Below are 10,129 nucleotides of genomic sequence, written 5' to 3'. Positions count from 1 at the left end.
GATAGCTTATCTCCATCCATAACTCCAGTTTCAGGGATCAAATTCTCTGGTCAGGCATCAGGCATGAGGCTCAATATGGTACAAAAATATATATTGGCGCAAAATAGTTCCAAAAAAAATAAGTCTACAATTAAAATGAAAATCATTTAAAGAACAATTCAATGTGTTAAGAAAACTGGGGCCACAAGACTTTTACTTCTGTGTGTGAGGATTTCTCATAACCAGTAAGAAATATGGCCAATTTAAAAAATATTCTTTTTGTTCCAAACTATGTAGATCCTGATTTGTAATGAAAATGGTAATGAAGCCATATCTCTGAATCCGTGTGAAATATGCAGTCCACATCTCCTCATGACCAGCATTTCCCCACAGACTGAGAGATCATATTAAGACATTTTGAGACTTCATGACTGAATAATGTATTCCTTCTGTTGCCTTTTTTCTCACCAACTAAATTATTGCTAAATAAATAATAATAATAAAATAATCAGAGGCATTTGCATAAGATTTCAAATTCTAGAATCATCAAATGTGCTTTCAAAGATGATATTTTAGAAGCTAATCAAAAGGTGAAGTTTTCATGCCTAAAGTGACCTTTGGACAATGGAAAGTAACAATGCCTTTGGAGATCAAAGAACATTTTTAATCAGAATTTTCATGTACCATGAAAAGAACTAGTTGGGGATATTCTTGATTATTTGAAGGAAAATGAAACTGGACTACATTTATTTTTCTTCAGTAGTTATTTTCAGGATTTTAATACACTAGATAAGCTGTGTAAACTCAATGCCCATACTTGACTTTATTTTCCATTTATGCAAGAGTGTACTGCTATTGAGTCCAGGCAGGTAAGTAACTCTTGGCCCTCACTATTCTAATCCAATGATCATTGAAAATACAAGCATGTTCCAAAGTCATCTGGTCTTTCACTCTTTATATGGTGGACACAACAGCAGTACTCAAGGCAGTGAAAAGACAAATGCTGAGTGGCACATTCTAAAGAAAACTTAAGTAAAATGTTTCACCTTGATAAATATTTTAATTCTAACATCTGCAGGGGTTTGTACATCATGGATGCTTCAAAAATCCCCAGAAATTAAGTCATTTGTTGGTTTCTCAGCAGCATTTCGAATATGTATTTCAAACCACAGGACATAATCAAGTGTGCGTCCCTCATGTCTAGAATTTTCTGTATTGATCTTTTCGAGGGACCTGGAGTCGTTTCATCTCAATGTTGATGTAAATCTTGCTGTGATTGTAGCACTGATGTTCTGTGTCAGAAGAAAATGCAAACCAAGACTTTCATCATATAGGTAGTTCATCAGAAGTGGAAAATCCAACATTTCATATTTCCTGGAAAACCACATACACAACACAGCACGTACTTGCTAATATTTCATTAGAGAATGAATAGCTGAAAACAGGAGAGAGCATATCAATACGTGGATTTAATTCCAATTTGTTTAATTGTAATTCTGGCCCAGAGTCACTATTTCTCAAAACAGTCTAAAAATGGTCTAGTGGGAATGGAATTATTCTTTACTCTTATGAGAAATCTTCACACACAAGCAAACACACACACACACACACACACACACACACAGTCTTGTGACAGCAGTTTCCTTAAAGATACTGAATTATTCTTTGAATGTGTTTTTATGCCCTCCGTAGTAGTAGCAGAAAGGAAAGCGTTTACTTCAACTATTGTTGTTCATAGGCCTCTATGGAGAAACATGTTTAGTCTCATCTAGATTGGGAGTTGTACACTTTCCTCTGCTGATCCTTCTTAATCCTTGGATTATAATGTATATATTGTGCTTAAAAAAGTTGCCTATATACACAACTTCATCCTGCCTTATTATTAGGCCACATTCTCCCAGTTTCATATCCCCAACTAGAATCAAAAATGATATTGTGAGTCCAGAAGGCCTCATGTGTTTTCACAGCATACAGCATCAACCTGACCCTTGTCAAGGAAAACAGCAGTGGCAGGAACAGGGGCCATTCTACTTCCCTGATTCCAATAAACACTGTCCTCATAATGGGAAAGGAAATGGACTCTTTATAAGTGTAGCTATCATCATAAGAGAAAAAATGCAGGACAGAGAATTGCTTGGTATGGTTAATAGAATTGTTTATAGACTGCCAACTTCCAAACTATATGAAAAGGTAGATACATAGATAGTTAGATAGATAGATAGATAGATAGATAGATAGATAGATAGATAGATAGATATCTACAGTAGGAAATATTTAAATTTATTAATATAAAGCTACATAAGTCCATTACTTACAATTTAAAATTCTTAGACATCAAGACTCTGACAGACAGGTCTTTACACTATCAGAGTAGAACACAGAAAAATTCTGAAATACAAATGCTCTGGTTGGTTTAATAAAATGACAAGTTGAGATTTTTCTCAATTTTAGAGTTCTAAGCTTAAACATACTTAGTTTATCATAATGTCCATGTAAGTCTCTTAATGCTTGTGGAGTACAGTCCATATTATTCAGAAAAAGAATAGATAAAAAATGCAGCAGTTCATACTAAATCCTCTTGGAAGGGTTGCACACACTCATCACTATTAGTTTCAATTCATATTCTTATTTTCTCCTTATAGGCTACGAATATCTGTGTGATATAATGACCAGAGTTCAAAATAATTTCAATAAATCAAACTCAAGCATTTGCACAGCTTTTCCCACCTTGCCTGGGCTGCTTGTGGAAAAACTAAACTCGGAGACACAGGGGCAATTCATCTTAAAGCCCAGAGACTCGGCGAAAAGCCAGCAGAAAAGTGAGTCCTGCACATTCCTTCAAGAACCACTTCAGTTCCCATTGCAATTTTGCATAAAATATCCGTGCATATTGTCTTTTTCGTGTGTGGGAGGAGTGCTATAGAAAACATACCAAAAACAAAACAATAGCCCCCATGTCTAGCTTGAGATCTCTATATTCTGATATCAAGACTAACCTTGATTATAGGAAGAAAATTCCATTTGTTCCAGAGACAATATCAGCTGTTATAACAAAACACTATTTGCACCTAAGAGTGTGTGAGCACATCTTTTGTCTCCTTAGCACAATTTCATGATTTCCCCATTTACTCCTACTTATCCTCTTTATCTTTTAACTTCTTGTATTTCAAAACCATAACATATATACATCACTAAAAATAATAACAGTGTAGAGCATAAAGAAAAAAAGAGATACAGGCACTACAGTATGACTAACCCAGGAAAACAGGGATACTATGCAATGGAAATTTGGGTTTTTTTCATTTTTTTTACAACTTTATTTGAAAAAACAAAGATAAATGTACAGAGTTTAAGCATTTTTGCATAAAAGTATACAATACATTTTTGTCAGTATTTTTTTTTTTTAAAGATTTGATAGTGTAATTAAGATCTTACTAGTTACAAATGAGCATAAAGTACATGTAAAACAGGATGTAACCTGGAAATAGTCAAAGTTTTCTTGGTGTGTAAAGATTTTTTTTTTACAATGAGCAAACAGTACATGTAATACAGGGTCTAACCCGGAATTTGTCAATGTGTTCTTGGTGGGTAAGGATTGAGCAAAACTATTTTTTTGTTGTTTTTTTATTTTCAATTTTCATGGACTTCACACAGTCTGTGAGTTATTTCTGGGGTAGTGCGAGCCTCTGGGGTTAGCATCCCACTATCAGTGACTGCATATTATGTCTGTTCTTTTGTGACTGGGTTATCTTACTCAGGATGATATTCTCTAGATGCAGCCATTTTCTTAAGAATTTGGTTAAGTCATTGTTTCTGGTGGCTGATTAGTAGTCCATTGTGTAAATGTACCACAATTTTTGTATCCATTCATCTACTGAAGGACATCTGGGTTCTTTCCAGCTTCTGGCTATTATAAATAGAGCTGCTATGAACATTTTGGTGCATCTATCTTTGTTGTGTATTAAAGTGTTTTTTTTAAAGAGCTGTATAAATTACACTATTCCTGTAATGATCTCATCTTCTCTTCAGATGCAAAGGAAAGACCTTGTGTAATAACATCATGTTGCCACAGGGGTTCTGTGCCCGACAAGGACGAAGTATGCACTGTCCCAAGAGTTAATGAGGGAAGAAAACTTTTTGGTCAAGAACTGAGTTCAATTTGTTGTGAAGGAAAATTTCCCACATCAATTTTGGTAGGTCTCATCATTTATCAGATGTGCTAGGGAAAATTTTGGATAAAATGAAACCTTGCCTGATCTCGAGGTTAAACTAAGGGTGGGATGTGTACAACAGAAGATTGAGGCAAAACCCCAGTTCCAGGTCCTCTCTGTCTGTTCCATCCCTCATGCTTCACCCTTGCACACCATTGGTCTAGTTCTCAAGGAGCATACAGTATTCTGTGCTTCAGGAAGTGTGACAGGTATTTCCCTTTCTTCCTCTCAGGACATACTGTCTGTTATAAAAACAGAAGGGACAAAGACAGAGGGAATTTTTATAAAACCTCCCGATTACAAATCACTTGAAACTCTAAAGGGAGATTTGGATTCTGGAAGAGCAGTGGATATAAGGAATAAATCGGTGCATGATGTGGCATGGATCTTAAAGGTAGGGGACATCCTTGCATTGTTCACCCTCAAGATGCCTCTGGGTCTACATGAATAGTCTTTCTTCTTCATCATGCATTCCCTTGAGTGATAGTAGATGTGTGAAAGAGACATCTATTAAGCTCAAAGATTCCTCTGCTATTCCCAACATAAGAGAAGGGGATCCAAACAAAAATCCAGCCAGAATGAGCAGTAATGTAACTAAGTATCTTTTAATTTGACATTTATCATGTGGCCGTGTGGAGGGTCACTTCATACATGCATAAGGGAGTCACCTGTTTCATATGCCTAGTCAAATGCATTTGATTACCAATGTTCTTCATTCTCTGTCACTTTCTCCTTTTTCCTGAGAGAGAGATTTCTCTTCCTCAGTATAAACTAAGTGACTCCTTCATGTGTCTCTTTGCCATACTGACAGATATGATCTCATGATCTGCTTATCTTTGTCTCACAAAACATTGGTCCCCAAATGCAGGTTCTCATGACTGAAACAGGTGTTCTTAATCACTCTGCTATACCTTCAGCACCATGAATGATATTGTTATTCAATTGAAATTTAAATTCAATCCCAACATTTCATCCAACCCGTTACTGTTGCTAACATGGATGATACTTTGTTTAGAAATTGTTTTAACAAGCATATTATATTGCTGGACTATAAAAGTGAAGCCTCCCACACATTTCTAAAAGGACCAATATCAAATCCCATTTGATGATCCTCTAGTGTATAATCTTTTTGACTCTTTTAACCAATTTTTGGAGCCCAAGGATGAGTAGTTAGTGTGTAATATGTACTCAGTGGGGCTTAGAACCAGAGGATATTTCCTTTCTCTATATCTTGAATAGCTGTGATTTTCTGTAACAGTCTTCACCCACTGCCAAGAGAACCTTCTTTGAGATATAGGTAAAGGCTACATCATCTTTAAGTATTAGCTTAAATATTTACAATCATGGAAATCATGTTTGTTTAGAAAAACAGTGATAGGACCTTGTCTAAGAGCCATGACCTCATGGAATCCCATGCTTCCGGTAATAAACATGATTTTCTACACTTCAGAAATCAGATAGTAATTTACTATGATCTACATTACCATGGTGTATATTCCTGTCATTTGAAAATAGTATTTGGTCTGATGTATTGATCTCTTATGAGTCCTACTTTGCTCAGTTGTTCATGAGAGACATGTAGAGCTAGAGGAGATTTTTCTGTAATCGAGGAACTTCTAAAATTCTGCTCTTTGTTTTTTACTTTTGAATGGAAACTTACTGGACCTAGATATAGGTCAATGTTTTAAATAGGGGAAAGTTTAAGAGCTGTGAAGCAAGTTTGATCTGACCTAAATTTTAGAGTTGACTATGTTTTGAGTAATCTCCATAATTTATATTTTCTGCAAAATGTGTTTTCTCTCTATATAAGGTATTTCTTTTAAAGATCAAAGGGAGTCTGCTCACTTCTAAGTTAAATGACGAATGGCTTGCAATAAACGAAAAGGACAATGACAAGGAGAAAATAGCAGCAGTGCAGAGGTAATGACAAGCAAATTGTGTGAACAACATCAATGAAATGAAGTAATATTTGCTTGCACACATTAGAGATTATATATTACAGAAATATTCACCAAAATACTAATTGACAGCAAAGGGTTTCGTGAGTTCACAAACTTGGGAAGCATTTTCAAACAGAAGTGTGACTTGGGGAGTCACAGTGGACCATGCTTATAATCTTAGCTTTGTATGCCTGTTAAATTCTTCATTTTGCTCCTGAATCTAGATAAATATTTCAAGCAATATTTTGAACATACATTCTTACTTTCATTTCATTCATGGAGGTCCATATATAAAATACAATTACTCAGTCCCCCCTTTTTCATGTTTACAAATTGAGTAAACTTGTTTTAAAATAACTGTCTCTTTGTTCAGTCTTTTAGAAAAACTACCACCATCAAACGCAGCTCTTCTGATACAACTTTTTAGAATATTATACCAAATTGAAAAAAATTCGTGTGTTACTAAGATTTCATCTTATACTCTGTCTGTTGCCATTGCACCATATATCTTATGCCTTCCCAGCTACCACATTGGACTGACAAATGATATCACAAGAAAGGTAATTAGAAATTAACTTTAAGCCTAGCTTTGATAAGCCTATACAAGGAGACAGGAATACAGGATTATCCTGAGAGTCTGTGTTATTTTGTTGTTGTTGTTGATTGCTTTTGATTTAGTGTTGTTTTATTTTGTAAGAGAAGAACACCTTTAAATGGTGTCCTTCTGAAGCAGAAGAATCATTGGTGCATTTTAAGAGAGTAAAAGATCCATGGGCATTTGAGCCCAATGACCCAGTCTTTGTCATTGTGGTTACAATATCCTTACACTATCCCAGTGAGAACAGATACTGTGAAATGGGACAATAATCCTGGGAAATAAGTTAGCAATAAAGATCTGATATAATCAGTGAGGAATGTGTAAAATTCTACTCGTTTTCAAAGTGGTTTTTCCAAGAAAACCAAGGCAATAAAATTTGGATTGTTTTTATCAGATATGATTGTTAGGACTCCTGATAGTGTGATTACATAAACCCTTGACCTCTTGATGCTGGTTACAATTTGTTTAGAGTTTACTTTTCTATAGTAGCTGCCTTTCAAATGCTATAATAAAATACCAAAACTTACACAGTATTGAGATCAAATGGTTATTTTGACTTTCAGTGTTTGAGTTTCTGATTCATTATGAATTGACCGACTGCCCCTGGAACTGTCCGGAATATATTGGAGGAAAGCCAAACTGAGAAAAAAATATTCCTCATACTGTATAGGATCAAATATCAGAAATAAAAGATAGCATTCCAAAGTACTTGCAGTTGAAGATCCATAACTATCCAATTTCTTTTAAATAGGCATTGTTTCAAATGCCTCACAACATAATAAACCTGAGAATCAAGCTGTTACTTTTGCATCTGCACTGAGCCATCAGAGACACGTGAACGTTACTGCTCAGAAGGGTTTGCCTGACCCTTGCTTTTTATTCAGGCCATGGGAACGTTCAGTAGCATGGTGCCCACATCAGAGTTCATCTTCCCTCTTTAGTTGTGCCTTTCTAATAGCATCCTTAGAAATATGCACAGCCATGAACGTGTCACAGGCAACCACAGTTACTCAGGTGGACAGTGTGTACCACATAGTAGCCATCACAATGTGAAAACTGAAAATCATCCTCTTACATAATACTGAGCTGTGATGATCACACTTGAACATCTTATTTCAGAAACATCTATCAAAAATCCCCCAGTAAATGTGTAAATGCTGACATTTTTTCAGTTTTGAACTACATATTCTTAGCTGCCAAGACTCATAATTAAATGTGAATTGAACCCATGCAAAATGACAGAAACCCTCTGTTTTTCCCTGTTTTTCACAGATTGCTCTGGTAGAATTTATGATCCAAAACTCTCCAGAAATATTTGGAGAGGATGTAGTTTTATTTCAGTATGAAACATCACTCTTTTACCCAAGTGGAGTGAAGCCCTCATGTTTTCTGGATACTCCATCAGAGATCGGGAACATAAGGGAAAGAGAACATGGACTCAGCAGCTCCTCAGGTGGGAAGTCATGCACCCCTGGCAATGATGTAGTGCTGAGAAATCCTGGTACTCCTCTTCCAAATGGAGGCATGACAGGTGTGTATACTTGTTCTACTACAATAGCTTCAAAGGTAGAATCATTTACCACTGAGAATATGAATTCTAACAAACGACAATAAAGAATTTACCTAACCATGTGAAGGAAAACTTCACCTGTGCGTATCCATAGTATCCCATTGTGGGAAAGTGCCTCCAATTTTTGGTGCCCCTTTCCAATGGCCCTGGGATTATGCAAGAGGTAAATCTCAGAAATGAAATCAATTAATAAATTAAGGATATGTCACTTAATTTGATAAGTTGAATATTAACTTATATCTGTATAATACATAGATTAGCAATTTCATACCAAATTGTGTTTTCTCTGTGTAAAAGCCCTGGCTGTTCTGAAATTCCTTGGTAGAAGAGGCAGACCTCAAACTCACAGAGGTCCTCTTGGCTCTGCTTTTGAGATCTGGGAATAAAGGCATGTGCTATCATGCTTTTCTTTCTGCAGGTCTTAAGGTCCAGCATAACTTAGCCATACGGGAGCCCTAGACACTATGATCTCAGGTGTGAACTCTAAGCTCAGGGCGGGAGAACCTGTTAGAACCTCAGGGCTCTAACAGAAGTGCAGTGAAGGGAGTGTTATGAAGTGCAGAGTCTGCCATTAATTTACAGTTTCCAAAGTTGTGCAGTCAAAATTCATGCAGTAGGCTAAAAGATTGGTACTGTATTATGTCTTGACTCCAACACCTAAATGCACAGCTTTCAAGGCAGACAGAGGAGATTACCGTTTATTCCAGAATCATGGGCCATATGCAACTAGATATCCAGTGCCTTATGAAAAATGCAACTAATAAATAGATAGAAGTTGTGATTTTGAATAGGTATTTTCTGTGTGTTTGTGGTGATGCATAAGACATGCAGGCTGTAGAACACTAATGGCATGCAGAGGCTAAGTGATTTCAATCACAACCAACGATGCTTTCCCTTCTTTCTTAGATTTGGAGAGATCTAAAGATGAGGCACCCTCCTCCCAGGCAGCACCTTCTAAAAATCCACCAGCACCAAAGAAAAACACGCTTTTTGATAACTTTTATTCTAGTGCTTACGAAGGTGGAATTCTGCCTGCTCGGATACTAGTGAGTTTCATTTTGGGTTTCCACAGCTGTCCAATTTCACCTAATTTCTGGGAAGCTTTGTTTTAAGTAAATTTTTCATCAAACTGATGAATGTATAGATAACCTATTCATGAGGGTAAAGTTCTTTGAAGGTAGAAATAAGTCCCACCAAAGTTTTGAGTCATCTAATGAAAAGTTGAACATGGTGGAGTGTGTGTTCTTATTGTATGTTGGAGCATCTTTTAGATACATGCCCAGGAGTGGTATAGCTGGGTCCTCAAGTAGTACTATGTTCAATTTTCTTAGGAACCACTAGTCGTATTTCCAGAGTGTTTGTACCAGCTTAAATCTAATCAACAGTCAAGGAGTGTTCCTCTTTCTTCACATCCTCACCAGCATCTGCTGTCACCTGAGGTTTTGATCTTAATAGTATTTTCATATTTTGCACTAGTTTCAGCATAGACCCAAAACAACCAGCTTGTTGTGTGAAATGGATCTATTGAAGTGCCTCCACTGACTCCCCAATTATCAATTTTTCTCTGCTCAGTTATGACTCCATATTAATGTAGAATCTACCTTTAAAGCACTGCCCATGAATTTACTCAATCTTATAATTAAAGATATCTATAGACATTTATTTGTTATTATCAATGAATTCGATATACATGTTCTTTGAACTACATTAATCTTTTAACCTAGTGAACTATATGTAAATTTCACCCACTATGACTTAGTATATTTTAAATAAGCTACTATAAGTCCATTGGAAATATTTATTTATTCTCCAGCGTCTATTTTTGAAATAT

The sequence above is a fragment of the Micromys minutus genome (assembly GCF_963924665.1).
Source record: "Micromys minutus genome assembly, contig: SUPER_9_unloc_1, whole genome shotgun sequence".
Taxonomy (NCBI): Eukaryota; Metazoa; Chordata; class Mammalia; order Rodentia; family Muridae; genus Micromys; species Micromys minutus.
Note: the sequence above shows the minus strand (reverse complement) of the source record.